At 44.9% G+C, this 22,863-nt stretch overlaps 1 protein-coding gene across 4 annotated transcripts in view; it reads left to right on the top strand.

Moving 5' to 3' along the window:
• The first annotated feature begins 12,136 nt into the window (after positions 1-12,136).
• Positions 12,137-22,863, top strand: part of Boc (BOC cell adhesion associated, oncogene regulated) — a 74,768-nt gene continuing 64,041 nt past the window's right edge. For all 4 annotated transcript variants that reach the window (XM_034515041.2, XM_034515039.2, XM_034515042.2 and 1 more), the window contains exon 1: positions 12,137-12,570. The gene's annotated coding sequence lies outside the window, so the exon portion shown is untranslated. The remainder of the gene's footprint in view (positions 12,571-22,863) is intronic.

Below are 22,863 nucleotides of genomic sequence, written 5' to 3'. Positions count from 1 at the left end.
TAAAATATAAATCTTTAAACAATATCTTGGGGAAAGGATATTTTGAGACTATTTAAATATTTTATATCTTCACTATCCACAAACATCCACATGGATCTTGACCTGACATTTCTAGATTCTTCTCCCATTTGTGTGTGTGTGTGTGTCTGTGTATGTGTGTCCATGCAGGTGTGTGTGTGTATGTGCACATGTGTGTCTATGTGCGTGTGTGTATATGTGTCTGTGTGTGTATGTTTATGTATGTGTGTGCATGTGTGCATGTCTCTGTGTATGTGTGTGTCTGTGTATGTCTGTGTGTATGTGTCTGTGTATGAGAGAGAGAGACAGATAGAGAGAGAGAGAGAGAGAGAGAGAGAGAGAGAGAGAGAGAGAGAGAGAGCTTACTGGAGACGAAACCATAGACCTTGTGCATGCTAAGCAGAGTACTCTAGCCCTGACTTTGATGTAAAATGTCATTGCTATGGAATTCTAATAACTGTCTCTATTTCTCTAATTCCTTCCAAGTTTGTTATTTGACTTTATCTCATTTGTTAATTTGATCATTCATTTATATCAGAGGGACTTGTGAATATCTATTGTGTTTTAGGAGTTATAAACCCAAGCTGGGCATGGTGATGCATGCCTTTAATACCAACAATTTGGAGACAAAGGCGGGTGCAGCCTATTCCACAGAGTGAGTTTCAGGTCAGCCAGGGCTTCACAGAGAAATTATGTCTCAAATACATATTTTTCCTTCATGAATTCTCACTGATATCCCAGACTCTATTGCAATATCCAAATTTAATTTCTTTGTCTAGTCCCAGTATGCACATAAACACCCATGTGAGAAGTGATTTGCTAACTGAAGCATACTATTGGTGTGCACTTCTTATGTTGTGTCCCAGTATCCTTCAGATAGTTTTCTCACATGGTTCATATCAGTTCTTTTCTTCCCTACACCTCCATTATGGTTCTCTTATTCATTTGAGATACAGTTATATTCAATTTTACATTTTTAATTCCATCTTGAGTTTCCCCATTATCCTGGTTGATTTTGAACAATTTTAACATACAATGGGAATTCCTCTTTGTGGAGTACAGTTCTGCAGATTTCTTTTTCTTGAGGTAGAATTTCACTGTGTAGCCCAGGCTGGTCTTGAACTCACAACCATCTGTCCTGTGTATGCTTCCATGCCCAGCTCCCTTCTATAGATTTTGACAAATGCACATTATGCAACTTGAGGTTGTTTTTCCATGTCTGTGAAACTTGAAATCTTTTTCTTGTTGTACATCTCTAGACACCTCTGTGTATTTTTACAGTGCCTTATAATAATGTTATGAACTGCTTACTCCAAAGGGAGTAAAGTGTCAGGGTCTTCTCGCTTCATGTAATTGGTCCCAAGCTGAGAGCCAGCTGCATCTATATAAAGCCACCACATGAATTTGATCAGACCATTTCTTCATCATCTAAACAACCTGTGCCTCCATGGTCAGTTCAACTGGCTCTTCTGACAATCCATGTGGACACTTAAGACTTCAAGCAGCTGATGGGGGAGGATGGCTTAGTCCACAGCTGGAGGGAAAGAATTATTACAAGCTGGCAGCTGGTCAGTTCCTTTCTTTCCTTCCTTCAGCAAACATCTGGACATGACCTATCTTGTTCCAAAAATCTATCCAAGGTTTTAGGACTACAAGGGTGTTAACTAGGCTTGACTCTCGTGGGTTTTGAACCAAGTACAGATAGTGCAGATAGACCATGAACAAATGGGGCAACTTCCAGTTATGAAATGTAGTAGCCTGAAATAATTAGGGGACAGTGCAATAAAAGATTTATAAGAGTAAATGCCAGGTGAGAGATGGCCTCAGGTAATAGGCACCTATCACATCCTGGATGAGTGCGGTGGGCAAGGAGGTTCCAATGGGACTAAGAATTAAGCTAAATTTTATGTGCCCAGTATTAGTGTGCTGAAGTCAGTAGAGGCTTATCAAACAGAGTACCATAAATCCTAAGCACTGGTTACATGAAAGATCCTAGGACATTTTGCAGAAATTGACAGACAACAGGAATGGATGGAGAATGACTGGAGACCACATTTGGTGGAGTACTTGGGACCAGTGTGAAGGATTTAGCATGCTTTGGTTAAAGATGTTGGTTTGAAAGCGGATGTTGAGGTCACTGAGCTAAGGTATATATGGTACAGTTACATTTGTCACTTCCTTTTAATTGTTTGTTTAATCTTCTTACTCCTCTTTCATCTCCCTCTCCCCTTCCTCCTTCCAGTCTCTGCATTGCTGGGGATTAAAATTGACCCCTTCAAAGGGGTCTCTAACAGGAGTGTGGAAAGCTCAGAAGTGCTGGGAGGCCAACAGGAGATGCAAAGATAAATCCATAAGCTTTTGTGATATCCCAAGCAAGAGTGATGAAGGTCTGCACTGGGGAAGTAGAAGGAAGAAGGTGCCAGGATTTGGAATGTGGTAGAGTAGGGGTTAGTAACCACCTAATGTCTATTGTAAAGAAGAGTTAGGCAGCTGTGGGGTTAAAACTACGTATTAAAAAGTGTGTGTGTGTGTGTGTGTGTGTGTGTGTGTGTGTGAGAGAGAGAGAGAGAGACAGAGAGACAGAGAGAGACAGAGACAGAGACAGAGACAGAGACAGAGAGACAGAGACAGAGAGAATACATGTATGTGTGTGAAGATGCCAGAGGAGAGTTCTGGATGGACACACACATACCCCTCATATATACATACCTATTTCTTTGAGGCAGAGGCTCTTCCTGAACCTGGAGCTCACTGTTTTTCTGACTAAACTGACAGCTCTAGAAATTCTCCTGCCTCTCCACCACCAATTCCCAGGGCTGGGGATGCAGATGCAAATGACTATGGCCAGCTTCAAAACAGAATCATTAAAGTTCAACGTAGTCGTACTTATCTGTTGTTTATTTGGTTGTGTCTGTGTCATGACCAGGAAATCACCAAACTCAGTATCCTGGAGGCTTTCTTCTATGGTTTCTTCTCTAACAAATTCAAGTTAACTTTTCTAATATGGTAGATAACTAGTTCTCTCATTGCTCTTTGTTGAATGGCAATTGCTGAGTGAAATTATTTTTTCTCCTCTTTCGTGTTGACACTCTCGACAAGGATCATTGGGCCGTATGTGCAAAGATTTGCTTTGCGGCTTCCTACACAGATTTGTCTAATCATCATTTCGCCTGTAAGGTCTGAGGATATGAAAACTTCCAAAAAAAAAAAAAAAAAAGGGGGGTCTAAGAAAATGTTTAAAAGTTTAGGAAGATGTTTTGAGGTTGGTATATTCAAGTTCTGAAGGAGGTATCTTTTTGTAAACTTAAAAAGATTCTTGTAAATTTCAGGGAATCTACTCTAATCCACCTCTGACAGGTCAAATGGACTCAAGATAAGCACCTCAGTTAACAGCCTGTTTCTCTCCCCACCGCCTATTTCTGAAGGTGGATCTAGTTCTTTTCCCCTGGTCCTGGAATCCCCCCACCCCTCCTCCAACTCCCAAGAGTTTCAAATGTACACCCAAGAAAAAATTTTTCTTCCTAAATTCCTTAACTTTCTTCTGCTTCTAACATCCAGATGTTCCCTCAAAATCTGCATCTAGGACAGTTTCACAGAAGCTCCCCACGGGTGCTCCCGTTTACCGTCACATATGCTTCTGCTGGGTCTGAACTCTCCTAGCCACAGGTGGTCCCATAGATCCTTGACAGAAGTGAAATAGCCAGCTCATTCCGGACTTGGCCAACATTCCAGCTTTTTGGCCACCCCCTCCCCGCAAATGGTCCCCCCAATGTCAGCAGGAAGTAGTCATAGACAATGACTGGGGTCCCTTATTTATTTATAGTCAACAAAAGGCTAGGGCAAGAGACTGAGGTGCACAATTTACATATCAAATCAGACCTAGCTTCCAAATTCTCCCAGGATCCCTCAGTCTCTACTTGGCGTACCCTGCCTCCAACCTTGAACTTTCCAGCACAGCGGCTGGGCTTCCCTTCCCCCGTGAAGCTCCTCCCTATGTAATCCAGATAATTTTCTCTCTCTCTCTCTCTCTCTCTCTCTCTCTCTCTCTCTCTCTCTCTCTCTCTCTCTCCTCTTCCTCCTCCTTCCTCCTCTTCCTCTTCCTTCCTCCTCTTTCCTCCTTTTCCTCTTCTCTATCTCCTCCTCCTCCTTTTCTCTCTGCGCATGCCCTTTCACCCCTCCCCCCCCCCCCCCCCACACTTCTCCCCAAGGCAACTCCCCTGGTCTCAATCCTTGGGGCCAGTGAACCTGAGAGCAACTTCCCAATAAATTTACCTTTAATATAATCTAATCTGGCTTTAAGCTCGTTTTTACCAGCAGAGATATAACCTATCAATACCACTCTTAAAAAGCCTTAGTTACTATTGTTTTGTAGAATGCCTTGAAATCAGCATGGCTTGAGGCTTTGTTTTTTTCTCAAGATGATTTGGGCTAGTCAGGGTCTCTGAGTTTATATAGCTTTTAGAACAGTTTTCTCTATTTCTATTGAGATTTTGATATGGAATTCATTGAAACTATAGACCCAAATATTTTTTAAAGCAACTACTCACTAAGTAAAATATGCAATCCTGGCAAAATCTGAACACAGTTAATGGTGATATCGTATTTATTCATTAAGATACTGTACCATAGTTTGAGAAGCAATTTTGCTGTTGTTTGGGGGTGGGAAAATAAAGCATTTAGGATACTTGAGTGTCTTTATTTCTATATTTTATTTTATTTATTATTATTTTAAAAAGGTTTTTTTAAGACCATAGAGCTAAAAGTCATTTCAAACATACCATTCATATCTGAAACGAAACATGATGGTCATACAACTTTACATCTAAGACAAACAAGTCTTGACTTGCCTTAGGTAAGAGATTATATTTTGCTTTTCAAGTTATGATTCCACCCGAAGCCCAAGTTATTGGAATTCTTTCAACATTCCAGCCCACACAGGTGCACTAGGCTTCAACGGCTATGACAGGAAACGTGGCTTTATTCTGTCTTCAGTCCTTCATCCACTTGATTTACTATACATTGTTAAGATGTTGTGTTGAACATTAGAGGCACAAATATGAAAAAATAGGGGTCGATTTGGGGCTTAAAGATATTCTAGCCTAGAAGATAGACAGGTAGAACCCCTCCCTCTCCCACACTGGCTATTATAATTACAATGCTTATAACAGATTCAAGACAGAGGCAAAGAGAGTTCCCTGTACAGTGGGGGCTGGGATGGGGGGGGCATCTGGGGATGGGGGTTTCCTAGAGGAGGCAATGCTAAAAAAAAGTCTTGAAGGTAACTTAGATGGTTAGAGAAGAGGATAGAAGGTTTAGGTAGGAAGTAGGCCATCTAGGAAGAAAAGACAGTGCGGTTGATGCTTAGAGAAAGCTCAAGGAGACAGGAGAGGACAAGATACAATAGGTGAATCACTCTGGGAATCAGCTTAGAGAGTTGATTGAGCTGAATCAGATGGGTGCTTGCCCACTGCCTCAGAAAACCTGGGAGAGGAGAACATGACTGACTCCACTGTTATCTCTCTCAGATAAATCATAGGAACAAGGTTTGATGAGTTTAATGAGTTTGAGAAGGAGAAATTGATATTTTTTAATACTTAAAAAAAAAGAGAGAGAGAACAATTGGCATTGTTGGATTTTGTGGTTCGTTCTCTTAGTCCTTCCTTCCTTATCCTGAGAAGAAAGAACATGCTTCTTAAACTGGGGGCACCAAGTCTGAAGCAGCTTCACTTCCTCGCTGGAAAATCCAACAAGCACAAGGTAAACAAGAAAGAATGATTTTTATTTTCATCCCGAGGGAGAGACATATGCTTTTCTCCCTTGCTTGTAGCTCTGACGGGAATTACAGAGACCTTTTAACCACTATCCAAAGAGGCTGCCCAGCTTACCCTCTGCCCAGCAGAGTGAGTGGCAGGGCTCGGTATTTGTTAAATTTTGCCTATGGGTGCACAGTTGAAAAAGTAGGAGAGAGTAAAGGTCTATGGTGCTTGGTTGGTTTTCTGTTGCTATGGCCCAATGTTCCAATGGCTCCCCAGTGTCTTATGAAGGAGAAAGAAATTATATGCTTGGAGCAAAACAAGCAAACACTCTACCTGTCTCCAAGTTTGCAACAGTGGCTTTGGTGTTAGATTTCGCATTGCTCGGTCCCGGGAATATTGATTCTCTCCATGGAAGCGTTCCCTTGCTACAAACCCTTAAGGGGTGTGTGAGAAACTTCTTCCCTGGTGAATGGCTGACTGAACAAATTTAACGGAGGTTGTTACCCACTGAGCTTGGTATCAATGCTCCGAGGTCCGGTTCTCTTTGAGTTTTGCTTTCATCTGGAATCTCTCGCCTCTGCCCTCTTTACTGTTGCTGCCACACAATATCAAACAGCTGGAGTCTGGGCAGCTCCAGAATCCAAGTTTCTCAGCCTCACACATGAGGGTGGGGGCAGGAGTGGGGGTGGGGGTGGGGGAGAACAGATGGACGCCATTGGGGAAGGTGGGGGTTTCATGCCGACTCAGTGGGGGCTGTACTTGCTTCAGAGAATCAGATATCTTGGAAAAATGGGACTGGGGTTAACAGACAGATTTTGTTCTTGTGGGGCTTAACATGTGCACAAAATCAAGCATGCAGGGATGGATCGCAGAAACGGCTTTCACGAACCTCCTTTTTTTTTTTCCCCATTTGTCTAGCCCAGGCTCAAATTTCCAATGGCTACCAAAGGTTTTGATTAAATATAGTGTTACAGCGGGCATAATGTAAGAACTCAACAGTAAGAATAAGCACTAGCCATAAACAGCTATACTGGTTGGCCCATTTAGAGTTATATCCCGACAGATACTAATCTGTATTATGAGTATATGAATACATATGTATACATACGGAGAGATACTCCATATGTTTTATTTCTAACATTTACAGAAGAAGATACGGGGCTTCAAAGAGATGATTCATCTTTGCTCACAAGTACTGTTAAAGATTAAATTCAAATCTAAATTTGTTTTGAGTCTGTGATAGTCCCATTTTACTGTAGGGTACACTTGTTCATAGGCAGCCTTAGGGGAATCTAATGGATTAGTCCCTTAAAGTCAACAGAACACATAGCCATAGAATCTCTTGAGTTGACAGCCTAGGGCTAGAGAAGTCAGCTTTAGTCAGTTCAACTTGTATGAGGATTTGATGGCACCATGCCAGGCTCACCTGTAATTTCTCCTGAACCATGCAATTTACCTTCTAATTACATGCTGTCGTGCACTGGTTGCTAATTGTTGCACAGGTCAACCTTACACGTTCATTCATCATTCTTTATTTTCTTAGACATCCAGCATATAGCTTGTCCATCGGGGCCATTCTTCCCAGTGTGGAGAGGAAGCCGATTCAAATATCTGATAAAGGGTCTGCGAATGAGGAACTGAAAGCTGAATTTTAAATTCCAAAATGATGGACTAAGTTATGCATTTTAAAATTTTTATGTACATTGGTGTTTTGCCTGTATGTCTGTGTGAGAGGATTGGAGCCAATGGAACTTGAGTTACAGACAGCTGTGAGCTGCCATGTGGGTAATTGAACTCTGGTCCTCTGGAAGAGCAGCCAGTGCTCTTAACTGCTGAGCCACCTCTCCAGCCCCCAAGTTGGGCATTTATTTGAAATGTATTTAAGTGATGCCTTAACAAATAAAAGGAATAAAAATAAACAAATAAAAATACTATTTACCAACCAGTAGCCAGAATTTTTAACTACAAATGAATTCAGGAGTAGTTCGTCTCTGGCACCTCATACCAAGGCAAAGCATTTTTCAAATGTTAGCTTTGACAACACAAATGTACACACAACCAGCTTACTATTTACTGTTAGAACTGAACTTAGCTCAAGCATCAGGACATAGTCTCTTGTGGTATGTGACTCCTAGACTTGTTTTTTGTTGTTCTTGTTTGCTTGCTGTGTTTCTTCTCTTTTTAATGATTTGTTTATTGCATTGGTGTTTTGACTTCGTGTATGTGTTAGTGTGAGATCTCCTGGAATTGGAGTTACAGACAATTGTGAGCTATGTGGGTGCTGGGAATTGAACCCATGTCCTCAGAAAGGGCAGCCAGTGCTCTTAACCACTGAGCTATGACTCCAACCCCAACTCTCAGATTCTTAAGTTATTTATACTTAGTAGATTACTTTTCTTCTCTAAATGTACTGTGATGCATCTCCTTGGAAAGCCCATTAAGGATTCCTTAATGGCTTACCAAATTTCAGACATTGTTAAAGATGCTTTTCCTTTTGAACATGGTCTCACCAGGTAGGCTAGTTTGGGTCTAGAACTTTTAATCCCCCTGCCTCAGCCTCCAGAGTGCTGGAATTACAGGCATAAGCTACCACACCTAATTTAAGTGTACCATTCTTTTAAAAATATATTTATTAAATCTATTTATCTTTATTTTATGTAAGTGTATGTCTGTGAGCACAGTGTCCATGGAAGCCAGAGTAGGAGTATACAGAATCCCTTGGAGCTGGAGTTACAGATGGTTGAATGCTGCCGCATGAGTAGATTGTGCACTAGCTGTCCTGTGGGTCCTGGAAACCAAACCTGGGTCCCCTGGAAGAGAAGCCAATGCTCTTAACCATCTCTGTAGCCCCAAATGTATCATTCTTATTCGAAGAAGCAGCAGCCAGCCTATGAGAGTGAGAAAATACTGTGAGATGCACAGTTTGGAACGAGAACCACCACTTTGTTGTTGGAGATTATAGGCAAATTACATGATTTTCCTTCTCTGTAAAATGGAGGTCTGTTCTACACAGAAAGTTGTTACAGAGATTCTGAACAAACACAAATCCATCACAGAGACTGGGAGAGGAAAATGTTCAGGGGTTGTTAACATATTTTTTAGAAGGATGCTGAAAAGTTAAACACGATAATCAATATAACTAGGTTTCACTTAGTAAGCAAGCATTGCTCAACTCTCACACTTGAACGTTGTCTTTGCTGTGTATGCTTGACAGTTGTTTTCCTTATCTGGTAAGTGCAGTCCTCTGAAACTGGTTAATTTACTCAAGTCTCCACCTGGAGCTTTCTGTTTAAGGATGTCATTGGTTTGTTTGTTTGTTTGTTTTATTTCAAATAACCAGAGTGTTGGAAATGGATACTGACCTCATGGAGTTCAATGTTTTAATACTAACAAAAGCATTTAGAAGGTGTATCCTAGCAAATGATCCAAAATTCCTTCACCTAGAAATCCATGTTTAGAAAATAATCAGAATCATACATCTGTTGTGCTAACATGGGGCAGTGTGAGTTAAGAAACTGGTGATGGTGATGGTGTGCGTATTTAATTTCAGCACTCAGGAGACGGGGAAGGGTCAGAGGCAGAGGCCAAGGCAGTGGCTGAGGCAGAGGCATCTGTGATTTCAAGGCTAGCCTGGTGTACAGAAAGAATTCCAGTCAGGACTACACACACACACAAAAAAAAACTTGTCCCAAAAGGAGGGGGGAGGGGAAAGGGAAGGGGGAAGGGAAGGGGGAGAGAGGGAGAGAGGGAGAGAGGGAGAGAGAGAGAGAGAGAGAGAGAGAGAGAGAGAGAGAGAGAGAAGCAGTTAGAGGGCAAGAAATATACTGTAGACAGAAGGGAGTGAGGGGATACAGTAGCTATAAAAACAAACACAGCCATACTAATACAAAGATCCACAAAAACAATAAACACATCTGAGGTGCCAACAGTGAGCCTGAAGCTGCAGATCTATGTTCTGCCTAAATTGTATTACGGGCAAGTAAGTAAGTGGGCATGGTGATCAGCCCGCCTGAGGGAGGGGCAAGGCCATAGGTCCCCCTCCTGGCTAAATACATTCGAGCAAGAATGAATGCTTTGACTCAGAATGCAAAGACTGTGTAGACCTAAAGTCCAAAGTGGGAGGAATGGAGAGTCCTAAGAGAAGAATAAGTTGAGCAGGTAGGAGGAGACGTCTCTGAGATGCTAAGCTGTGTATCATATATGTAAGGATACGGAAATCTAAGAACTTCAAGCACCCTGCTATTACTGGATCTCACACCATCGCCAGTGGGAGTGGTATTTGGAAAGTATTTTTGAAAAGCAGAAAGCTGGGGCTGGAGAAATAGCTCAGTGGTTAAGAGCACTGGCTGCTCTTCCTGAGGATTCGGATTCAATTCCCAGCAACCACATGGCGATTTACAACTCTCTGTAACACCAGTTCCAGGAGATCCAATGCCCTCTTCTGGCCTCCACAGGCACCAGACGTGTGTGTAGTATACAGATACACAGGCAGGCAAAACACCCACACACATAAGAAAATAAAATTAATTTAACAACCTTAAAATTTTAAACAATAAAAAAAATTAAATTTGGAAAAAAAAAGAAAAGAAAAGAAAAGCAGACTGTTACCTGCTCGGGGCTCCAGGGAAAGGTAGTGTCCGAACAATAGCAAACTGTCAGCTGTTACCTGATGCTTTCATTTTCTCAGGGAATTACAAGTTCTGTTCCCAGGGTGGTTCTCAGGTCCCACTGTCCCTCTGTTGTGCCACAGAGGGACAGTGAGATGTCAGAAGCTAACATCATCACTGAACAGGGGGAGAGAAGCAAGTCTCAGAGATTCTTCAAACTGATGGAAATGAAAAGGAAGGGAAGGAAGTAAGTGTATTGGGTTCAGGTGGGAGGTTCAAAGAGGGATTTCAAGAGCCTTTTCACCGTCTTATTAAAATATGGCATCCCTTGATCCATTTGGCCACGGGGATATGCCCAACCATCTAGGCATGTAGATAGAGCCTGAAATGCCAGATAAACCAACGCAGAAACCGGCTCCTGCTCTAATTAACAAACACGGGAGGAAAGAATGCTGTAAAATGTAGAATCTCTCCCTTCCTCCTCCTGCTTCATTTGGAATCATGTGCTGAGCATGAACTGCTTGGATGTTTGTTTGTTTGTTTGTTTGTTTCCGAGGACAACTAAAAACAACAGAAAATACCTCCCCCCCCCCAATTTAAGTAATTTCTTTTCTGTCACACAGCGGCTTTCTGAGTCCCAGCTTCACTGTTCTGCCATTGGGGAAGACAGCATCTCTCTTCACCCTGCTCTTCCCTGGATGACCCACTCCAAGGACCACCTCCTCCCCATCTTGAACAAGGCTTTGCCAAATGGCTTAACTCCTAAACATAAACGATAAGGAACTCTCACAGGATCTGCTGCATTCTTAGAAAATCCAGCGTTGCCAACTTAACTTAGCATTGGACTTGTGTATAAAAGTGCGTTTTGGGTTGTTTGTTTGTTTGTTTGTCTGTTTTAATGTGGACCTGGGCTAGCAGTTTCAGATCACCTGAAAATTAAAGCAATTCTTCCTTAGCACAGACTTACTGAGTCAGAAGTTGGAGGTGGAGCCCATCTATCTACGTTGTAACAATTTGTCCAAAGAAGTTCCGCAACAATGGGTATGAAAATTACTGTTGTGGATGTTTTCTCCCCAACCAACACGGAGGTAATGAACTAACTCTCCGTGACACCACCCCCCACCCCTTTCCTAGGATGATGAATGGAGGTCAAGCCAAGGACCTGGCAAACCCTTCCCAGCCAACCGAGTGTCTGGGAAGGCTGGTTGATGGCTTTGCCGTGATGAGTTTTCTTATCATTTTCCTAATTGCCCCTGCCCTCCCTCACTTTTTTGGGGGTGGGGGGAGGGGTGGTTGGGGGATTGCCCTGCTTTTATTAACGGTAACTTTGTTTTTACTGCTTTATCTGGTAGGTTTGTTTGTTTGTATTTACAAAATGATAGAGAAATTGAGAAGTGGGTGCCAGAAAAAGGCTCAGGGAGAAGTGACTAGCCACGGGAAGGAGGGATAGTGCTGGCCAAAGGAAGGGTCCAAGGTGAAGCTAAGCAGGGTGGACCCGCGCTCCGCGAGTGGGAGGAAGGCACTTTTGGTGTTGTCAAAGAAAATAATTTGGGAGGACTGAGTGAATATAACGCAGAGCAAAGAAAGTAGGCGTTAGGGGAAAAATTGTTCTAAAATTTGGGGGACTGTGTGGAGTTTTTTTTCCCCTGTTTCCTTTTCAAGACTTTTTCTTTGCTCCCTTTCGCTCCTCCCCCTCCTCCCCGCCTCCTCGGCTCCCCTCCCCTCCTCGAGCGGTAATGGGAGGCTCCTAGGCAGGAGAAGCAAAAGAAGGAATTGTTTGCAAGTTCAGTCATCCAAAAAAGCGTCTTCCATATGGAGGGAGTGGGTGCGCTGGGCGCGGCGTCCCCTGCCTTGTCCGCCTGCTGCCGCCGCTGCCACTACGGCTCCGGCTTCCAACAGTGGAGACCCTGAGCTGGGTCTCGCTGGTGTCAGCTCCGGCCGCACTCACAAACTTTCGCACTCCATACCCGCCGCGGCCAGACAAGCCCTTCCTCCTCCGGCCGCAACTTCTGGGTCCTGGGGCTCCTTTGTTGCTCCGGCTGCGGCCACTCTCCCGTGGTGTGTGTCCCCGTGTGTCATCGCGCTGTGCGCTGAGTATCGGTGTGCGTGGGGCCGTGTGGCCCTTTCCGCTTCACCACGCGGGACCCGGAGCCCCGGCCGCCTCTTCCCAGGCTCCGGCTGCAGGAGAGGTGAGTCATGTCGCTGAAGTTTGTTTTCTTTTCATAAAAAGTTGTGTTTATTTGTTGGTTTGGGGATAGGAGGCGTGTGTTAGGCGGCCGTCCGCCTTGTGATGCCGAGGGCTTCCGCGAGCCGTGCGGCGGGGCGCGGGCTCCAAGCGCTGGGCTGGGGCTCCGACTGGAGCTCCCGGAGCTGGGCTAGGACCGGGGCTGGGGCTCCTAGTGCTTGATTGGGGTTCGAACTGGAGGCTCACTTCGGGGCTCGTGGTGTTCTGCTGGGGTTCAGACGGGGTTTGGATCCATGGGTTGGAGCTCCAGCACTGGGCTGGGGCTCAGACTGGGGCTTGGAGCGCTAAGCTGGGCTCGGGCTTAGCTCCGATCTCTGAGCTGGTCTCTTGCTGGGGATCCCAGCGCTTGTCTGGCTCCGACGAAAGACAGGGCCTGAAGCCGCACTAAGTTCCCGGGGCCGCCACTGTTTGTACTCCACCGCCCGGCCGAGGGCCGCCGCGCCTCCTTCTCTAGCCGGGTCTGGCTCGTTTAGCTCCCGCGGTTCCCGGAAGCTGCTCCGGTGGTAGGAAGATACGGACATCTTCCCAAACTCGCTCCCGAAGGGCTGACAGGGTGCGCGGGCTGCACAGCCAGGCGGTGGAGACAAGCCCACACTCAACTCCCTCTTTAGGGGGAGAAGTTATCACCGGCCTCTTTAAAGGAAAATCCTAAGTAAGGGACCAAGGGAAGACCAAAAGTTAAACAGCTCTTAAAGAATTCCCTAGGCTGGACCGGCTGATGGGAGGCACTGAATTAATTAGCATCCAGAGGTGTCTGTGAGGATGAAGTATCAGCAAGAGGTGTGTGTGTGTGTGTGTGTGTGTGTGTGTGTGTCTGTCAATAGGAGAGAAGGCTGTGGAAGGGAAGGGAAAGGCAGGAAGAACCTTCTGTTGGGATTATGGAGGGTCTGTCAGTTTTCTAGCTGGAAAAGAACTGAGGGGTGGGAGACAGGCCGACCTGGAGGGCCTAAAGGAGCCTTGGAGATGGTTCTGTTGACTTTTGGAGATGGGTTGAGCCATGCCCAGTTCCTTGAGACAAGAGTTGTCCTCTAGAGATGTGGCAGTTTCATCTAAGAATACCCAAACCACATACCAGCAATCCCAAACAGGCACTTTCTGGGTGTGGTGAGGTGTTGTGAGCTCCCCTTATCCCTTTCCAGAAAGCTCCACTGCAATAAGTTTTTGAACTGGAGTTACCCCTCACAGGATTAAGTGTTCTGTGTCAGGCTCTGTGCCTGAAACGTCCTGGACCAGCACATTTGTCACCTAGCTCTTTGTTGTTCAGAATTTTGAGAAGCACAGACCATTTAATGAATGTAGCATTAAGAATTCCTGAATATGTAAACACTTCTGATTTATTCTACCACTGGCTTCTAATTCTAAGCAAGTAGCCCAGCACCATGTTTTTTTCTCCCTCCTTCTCTCCCTCTCTCCCTCCCTCCCTCTCTCCTTCCTTCCTTCCTTTCTTCCACTTTGCATCTTTTTGGCTTGGTCAATAAGTTGGCCTTCTTTTTCTCAAGAATAGTGTGGAAAACATTAAAAAGGTCTTGTTGGATCAACATGAGGGGCTTGGGTGTCCATACATCTGAATGTCCTGTTTTCTGAGCTTTGCTTAAAGTGACTCTGAGGCACGAGGTTGGCCACTTTGAGGTGTGGAACAGGCTTCTCAGGAGCACTCTGAGGTCTTATAATTGGCCCTTCTTAATGGTCTAATAATTGAGACCCAGGAGGCTCCCACAATGATCTTGAAGTACTCTGAGGTCAGCGGGACAGAGTTGGGGTGGGAACAGCAGTAGAGTTATGACTTCCCAACTAGATGACTTTTCAGAGAGAATTTATGCAAAGGGGCAAAAAAAAAAAAATAAGTTAAAGTTCTCTCTCTCTGTGTCTATGGACTGACGCGGCCAGGTCCTGTGGAGACTCAGAATTTGTCCCTTCAGGATGAGGCTGCCTATACCTATGCAATCCAGGGACTGAGATCTCAGACACTGGCCCTTTGACTCACTTTTATGATATCTCAGAAACAAAGCACTGCAAGAGACTTTCAGGAGAAGAGGTCAAATCATGGGCAGTTGGAAGTGAAAGTTAACAGAGTCCAGGATGGGCAAGTTCTTTGACCACAGCTGCGGAGGAAGAATCTAGGGGACAACCTTAAGAGGACCCTGCTTAGCTGCCAACTGGCTGTCCAGTTCATGATAAAGACTGTAATTTATGTCCCTTTCCATCCTCCAAATGGGTCCAAAGGTTTTATTGTCTTTGAAGTGTTTTTTCAGTGGCATGAGATCCCTGCTCTCTTCCAGGCCTCTCTGTGGTTTCCATGGCCTGACGGTGAATAGGAGATTTTATTCATGAAGTAATTCCGTTCACTTCCCCACAGGCTCCTGGGGTTTAAGAAAAGAAGGCAAGAAGTACCAAAGTGCTCCAAGGGCCCTGGGGGGTCTGGGTTCAAATTTCAGTAGTCACTGATATGCTTAATGACTTAGGGGTTTATCTTTGTGTCTTTCCAACAATAGCTGAAGATCCAGTTGCACTTGGTAATTACCCTCTCATACTTTCTGGTCTCTGAATAAGAGCTAACCAGGTTTCAGAAGATGTCATTATACATTGGGAATTTGCTTTCTTTCCTCCACTCTCTAAGCTCCCTAATTTTGGGGGAAGATGATGGAAATGGGAGAGGAAAGAGTGATATGTTTCCATTAAAAAAAAAAAAACCACTTTTACTTTAACATATGTAATTTCTTGTCACTTCTACATGCAACAAATATTTACAGTGCATCAGACACCAGGATGGGAGCTCCCTGGTGAGTGAATGTTCTTCATCAAAGAGTAGGTCCCCTCAGTTTTTTTTATTGATTATATAAACATCTACTGCTACTAGAAAACTGGTTTTATAATTACCCATAATCCCATCCTATAATCAACTTCTTACTTTTCATTTGTATGTATGTACTTTTTGTAGCTGTGATGGAGGCGTAAACCATTGTCATCAGACATCTCTGAAGTATCTTTATCATTTGACCAAAGACCCACAGAGAACACACACACACACACACACACACCACACTATCACATTGCTGTCGGTGGGAATAAATCAAATCCTGAGTATGCTCTTTTATGGGACCCTAACATGCAATATTTTTTTTTTTTTTTATAATTTGTGAGTCCAAATCAGCTGTTTGGAGTAGGGCAGTTGGTAGAGCATGTCTGCTTTGAATCTAGAAACTTATGCTTACAAAAGTGTTCCAAGGGAAGAACTTGGCCTCTTTGGTTCCTCAGGGTTGCCTTGAGTCCGGATAGACTACAGGAAAGAGGTTCTAAGGATGGCTCAGGTAGCAGTGTGAGCATCAGCCCTGAAACTCCATATGCACTGCTTCCAGCCACTGTCCTCAGCTGCCTCTGCCTCCTTCACAGTCATCCTCCTTCCTGTTCTTTCTTCTGTTATCCACCCTCCTTTCCTTTTCACTATGGCCACACTGAGAGTCCCCACAACCTGCAGCAAGGACTCCAGAACTCTTATTTTCAATGTGTACAAGATGAAACAGTTCTATTTCTTCAGCCTTAAAACAGGCTTCATGAACTCCATGACCCGTGAAGTCCTGTGAATGTTCACCTGAGGGTAGCAGTGAAGAAGTTGAAGGCGTAGGTGAGCTTTTCGGGGTCCTTGGTCTTCTCTCTCGAGCCTGCTGGGTCAGCTGTTTGTTCCTGGTCTGTGTTACCACTATGACAGTATTTCTCATCCGTCAGTGCTGGAAGAGTCCAGCCTTGAATGGAATGTAGATTAGGTGCTGGTTGGTTCTAGTTGTTCATACACTCCTATAGGCAGAACTTGTCGTGGCCATGTGAACCCCTTCTCCCAAGGAAACCCCTGACAGATATGTTGGAGACAGATCATTAAGTGATTTGGCATCTAAGCTCGATGTGGAAAGAACCTGCATAGGTTTGGGTGAGGAACACCAAGTGTTTATGTCTCTGTCAGTGGTATCACAGTGAATGCCTTGTGGTCTGATGTACCAGGCATTGTTTATCTCACAAAAAGCAGAGGGATTCTGCTTCTTACTGTCCTCTAAAATATAGCTAGGGAATAATTTCTTTTCCTAATGACGAATTTGGCCTTATCTTCAAAGAAAGCCTTTGATGTTTGGGACAAGATTATTGAGCAGAAAGAAGAGATCGTAGCAGTAAGGCACAATGAATTCACTCCAGTTTGCCAGAGGACATGTTGAGAAAGTAACTGGAGAGTGAGGGGTAAGCTGACTGGAGAAAAATAACCCCAAAGAAGCCAGGCAATGGAAATATGCCAGAAGAGCACTCTTCTTCTCAGAAGTGAGTTTGGACGATGTTAGGTAAGACCACAGTGAGGAGGTGTGGCAGACTGGAGCCTTTGTCCTTTCACTGGCCTTTTCCTGCATACGTGCTGTGTCCCTGGCATCCTGGCACGACCCTTGCCAGCTTTCTTCAACAGTCCATTTCTAACTTTGCTGGGTGGGTCCATGACATCCAGCAGTCCATGGCTGGCAGGAAAGGAAATGCAGAGCAAATCCTAAAGTTGACCTGTGAGCTGAACCAGGGAAGATAAGAGCTCAGGCAGAGTCAAAGCCAAGATGGAGCCGAGAGCTAGCATGCCACAAAGCTCTTTTACATCTGCTTCTATGATGTAAAAGACTTAATTTCTCCCTGAAAATTCATATTTCCTCTGTGGGTGACTAAGCATGCTGGAGATCCCAAAGTCAGAGTATTTCTGTTTCTTTGTTGTTTGTTGTTGTTTTATTTATTTTATTTTTTTGAGTTTCTGAGTTGAATGCAGAATCTATTGAGTCTGAATCATGGACATGTTTCTAAGACCAGTCACTGAATAGTTTCTACAGGGAAAAGGAGAGACTTTGTTTCTTTCCCAACTCCATCAGATTTCTCTTGATGATTAGAGAAATGCCTGGTGTGATGGCACATGCCTTTAATCCCAGCACTTAGGAGGCAGAGACAGGAGGATTGCTGTGAGTTTGAGGCCTGCCGGGACTACAAAGAGAGACCCTATCTCAAGAGAGAGGGGTAACACACAGAGACAGAGAGAGAGACAGAGACACAGATACAGAGAGACAGACAAAGACAGAGACAAACAGACAATTAGAGAAACATGTGCTTGAATTTAACATCTTGCTTGTCTGTTGCATTTGCTCCTAGATATACAAATTTCTGCAATAGGTTTAGAGGACTCTGAAGTCAGCTTCAGTGTGTCAGGTGAAGGGAGATGTATTTTAGGGGCAACCAAATCACTAAGCTTCCCAGTCGCCCCCAAGCCTCCTGGGCTTCCAAGAAATTGCCATCACACAGCATGGAAGGTAAAGATGGCTGTAGAGGACCCCACCCAGAAAAGGCTAAAACTAGACTCCCAAAGAAAGCTCCCCCACACCGGGCAGTGGTGGCACACACCTTTAATCCCAGCACTTGGGAGGCAGAGGCAGGTGGATTTCTGAGTTCGAGGCCAGCCTGGTCTACAGAGTGAGTTCCAGGACAGCCAGGGCTATACAGAGAAACCCTGTCTCAAAAAGCAAAAAAAAAAAAAAAAAAAAAAAAAAAAGAAAGCTCCCCCACCACTCCCCACCACTTTCCCTGGCTCTGCCAATATTTTTCCGGATTAGACTTAGCCAAGTGCCTTTACTAGTCTGCTCTTACCTAACATTGCCATCCTAGCAGGTTTATTAGGTATAGGTCATAGTTAATTGAAGAGGAAAATTGGGGGGTTCTGGGTTTATTGGTTTTCCATGAAAGGAGAGACTGCCTTAATCATTTCACAAATCACCTCTCCCACGTGATTCTCCTTCCAAAGCGACTGTCATCTTACAGTAGTTATTGTAGCTTACATTTTTCCACAGCTGTACTCAAAGGAGGGCAAGTTGTTAACCTGTCAGTTAGCACACAGTGCCTCCTTTTGCAAACGCAACTGCACAAAAACTGTCACTTTACCTCTGTGCTTCTGAAAGGATATTTTGTAGCGGGCAAGTTGCCTCTACAGATTGGAGTTAGATTCTCGAGTATCACCCCACAGGCCTCTGCAACTCTTCCTTCAGACCCTGAGACCTCTCTGGTGGTCTGCCATCTGTGAAGGCAGAGTCACACCCAGGTGAGAGCCCTATCAGGTGATTTTTTTCCTTCTATAGGCTTCCTTCTGTTCAGCGGTAGAGGCTGGGATAGCAGCCCCGCTCCAGCCCTGCTGGACTGTGGCAAGTTGCCAGCTATTTCCAGTGGGTGGTCTTTGACAATAAAAGATGGGGGCTGGGGGAGCTTAGCTCTCCTCCCCAAAGGGAAACAACAAGGTGGCTTTCTATAGGTGGGCTTTATATAGGCGGCCAATCCCCTTGTCACAGACACACCACTCAGGTCTTGAATGTGGGGGAAAAGAATTGAGAAGCTTGTCTGAAGGTGGTTATTGTATGGTGTTAATTTTTGTTCCCCTGATTTTTACAAACGAAGCCTTGTGTTTAGGTACTAATGCGTGAGCACACAGGAGCAGCAGGTACCTATCATTCTACAAGGAAAAGATTGCACACTCACTTCTCAGAGAAGCACACCCCACACAGCTCCGCCACTCAGGGGAGGCAGCCAGTCTCAGTGCTGAGAGGCAGCCAGCAGAGACTGCCTTTTCCAGAAATGGAGAGAGTTGCCATTGTTTACAGAGCACCTACTGTGTGCCAGGCTTCGAGCCAAGAACTGCTTTATTCCTGTCTCCCTCCTGTGAGGACGGACCTCATCATTGTACTCTGCAGATAAGGGAGCTGAAGCCTAAATTAGTGCAGGGACTTGTTTTGGTCTCATAGCTGGTAAGTGGCAGAGCCAAGATTTTATTATCGTCTGCTAACTCCAAAACTCTCATTTTTAAAACAAACAAGAAAGGGGGAGGGAAAAAAAAGCAATTTCTTTTCCAAAGCAAAAGCCCCTTGACTTGGGAAAACTGTTTCTTTTGAAGCTAACTGCAAATAAGGGGGCAAGTGAGATTGCTTATTAGTCTGGCCTTAAATCCCATTATTATAAAACCAGAGCAGTGGAGGGTCAGACAGCACCAGATGCCAAGCGCCGTGGCACAGCCAGTGTTGCCTTTGTAGGTGATGGTGAGGGTCACCTCCACATTGGGTTTCTCAGAGCATGTTTCTTGAAACTTTCCCTTCCCCTGGGACACTGTCTGAATCGCAGGCATCTCTGCTCCACTGTGGCTGCCAGATGAATCCATTTGCACCTAAGATCTTTGCAAGTCTAATCAAGCAGGCCCTCCTTTCCCTCAGTGCAGTGAGTGGAGAGAGCTGTTTGGCCGAGTAGACACTTTGACTAGTCAGGAGACTCTGCAGTTTGTATAGAAACGTACCCTGGGGAAGGAAGTAGCAGCTTTGACAGACAGGTAACTAACTGGCTGGGAGATGCTTCCTTGCAGGCAAATATTCAGAATGCAGCCAGCAGAAAGGATTGGGCAGGCAGTTACCTGCATGACGGCTAAGCACCCTGTTCTCTACACGCTTAGGATTGTGCTGGAGGTTTTGGTGCCTAGAATGTGTGGGGGTGTGAGATGTATGTGTGTATGGGTATCTGTGAGGATGTGGACAGTTGTGTGTCATGGTATGAGTGGGAAGGTGAGAGGATGGTAGTCTTGAGGGTTGGTGTTTGCCTTCCACCTTGTTTAAAACAGGGTCTCTGTTCTCTGCTACGTATACCAGGCTTTACCTGAGTTTTTGTAATCCTAATTCCGGTCATCATTCTGTGTAACAAGCTGTTTACTTAATGAGCAATCTCCTTAATCCCGTTGGCTGCTTATGTTCCTTATTTTTCTCAAACAAATGCAGGAAGCCTGAAGCCATGATGTTCTGGATGTGGAGAGATATATATACCTGGGTTTACAGTGTAGCGATGTGACGGACTAACAGAGTGTTTGTCATCACAAGCTGCCTCTTCTCCATACTTACGTAGGCAGTGAACTGGCACAGGGGACACATTGAAAAAAACGTTCTGCTGGCAGCTGACAAACCCAAGCTGTCACATCTGTGCTCACTCACCTTGAGTTCAAAGATAAGAAATTCCAGGGAATTAGCCAGAGGTTGGCTGGGCTCAAGGGATCTGCCTCTGTGGGTGTGCTTGTTTTCCTTTGCAAGATTCTGAATAGAAGGCCATTTGATCAACATCAGAAACGCTCCTGGATTCTTCCAGACCTACATTCTTTTTCTCCCTCTGGGAAAAGGCAGCCGAGGGTCTCAGGGTCCCATAGGAGTTGGATAGGAAAAGGACCCTTGCAACAGAATTCTAGGTAGCACCCTTCTTTGCAAAAGAAAGGGCTAGGCATCTAAGATATTAATGGGATGCCTTCTGAGCAGGCCAGTCTTCAGGGGAATCACATTAAAAGGTGGCATGCTGAGGGGAAATATTTTGCAAGAGGGTCAGTGTTCCTGAAATTATTCCAGGCCTAAGATGTCTCAACTATAGGGAACCAATCTGGGTTCACCTTGACTTTGCCAATCTCTGAGGTGTGACCCTGTCCAAGTAACGGAAACATTGGGATCCCAGTTTCTTAAAGCGGTTAAAAGGGAAGGCGAGGGGTTACACATAAAGCCCCTGAATGCACTGTGAGCTATCAGTAGGCAGTAAAGAGAAAGAGTGAAAGGAATATTTCTGAAGGTGAGGAGGGATGCTCAGAGGAGAGGCTTTGCTGGTGGACTCCCCATTGGCTCCAGGCCTCCTAAGGCTGGAGGATAGAGAGGAAGAAAGTATGATGGAGCCAGGCCTAGTTGCCGGCTGGATACCCCCTTGCCAGCCTTAGCTCTGCTGCTTCTCCAATGCAGCACATCTCAGCCTACCCATTAAGCCAGAAATCCTGGCACTGGCTTCGACTCTGCACTTTATCTCCTCCCCCACCTTGTTATTTATCTCTTATCTCTGTGCAGGGCTGGGGATGGAACCTAGAGCCTCCCACATCTTGGCAAGCACACCACCATTGAGCCACACCATCAGCTCTGACAGCCTACTCTAAGCTGACGGGTTTAAGGCTGTACTTGCAGATGTTTGCAGACTTCTTGATGCTTTACCACCCTAATCCTCTATGTGCATTACTGAATGGCACTGTGGAGATCAGTTTGTTTGTTTCTTTCTGCCGAAACCTCTCTGTTGCTCCTGTTTCTTCAAATACCATTGGCTCCACCCCTTCCTGATCTCCCTCACCTGGCCTGCTTGGCCACCTCCACAGCAAAAGTGACACAGGCTTCCTTGTCTCCTCAACCTGGCTGGGCAGCCTTCCTGCTCAGGGCTTTTGCCCTGCCTTGGTCTTCTTTCTGGAAGGCTCTACCCCATGTCCTTTCCTCATGTCACAAGGCTCCCCTGTTGCCTCAGCTTGGTACCATCTAGCAAGCAACACTCCCATCATCCATCTCTCTCTTCAGACTAATCATGGTTCCCCATGCCGTCACCTCCTGACATATACTTGTTTGTTCATTTGCCCATCACCTCCTTCTCTGCAACACGAGGCCAAGACTTTGTTTTGTTCATCAAAGCCCTTCTGTGTCTAGAATAGACATCTGCAGGACTCTTTCAATCTTAAAACCTCATATAATAGGAGTTTCCAACAATGAGCTGGGTGGTGGAGGTGCACACTTTAGTCCCAGCACTTGGGAGGCAGAGGCAGGCAGATCTCTGAGTTGGAGGCCAGCCTGGTCTACATCCAGGACAGCCAGGACTACAGAAAGAAATTTTTTCTTGGAGAGAGAAAGAGAGAGAGAGAGAGATGGGGGAAGAGAGAATGTGAGTTTCCATCAATAAAATATAGTTATCCCTGGTAGCCACAGGGTCCATAACTGTGAATTTAGTTAACATCAGATTGAAAATTTTATTCAATTGCCTCGGTAGTACCACATGTACCACCTTTTCTTGTTGTTTTCCCCCAACCAACCCAATATGTTTGCTATTTTCAGAACATTTATTGTGTGTCTTAGTTAGGGTTTTCATTTCTGTGAAGAGACACCATAACCAAGGCAACTCTTTTTTTTTTTTTTTTTTTGGTTTTTCGAGACAGGGTTTCTCTGTGTAGCCCTGGCTGTCCTGGAACTCACTTTGTAGACCAGGCTGGCTTTGAACTCAGAAATCTGCCTGCCTCTGCCTCCCAAGTGCTGGGATTAAAGGCGTGCGCCACCACCGCCCGGCCAAGGCAGCTCTTATAAAGGACAACATTTAATTAGGGATAGCTTTTAGGTTCAGAGGTTTAGTCCAATATCACCAAGGTGGGAAACATGGC

This window comes from Arvicanthis niloticus, chromosome 12, assembly GCF_011762505.2.
Source record: "Arvicanthis niloticus isolate mArvNil1 chromosome 12, mArvNil1.pat.X, whole genome shotgun sequence".
NCBI classification, from domain to species: Eukaryota; Metazoa; Chordata; class Mammalia; order Rodentia; family Muridae; genus Arvicanthis; species Arvicanthis niloticus.
Note: the sequence above shows the minus strand (reverse complement) of the source record. Positions and strands in the feature narration are given on the sequence as shown.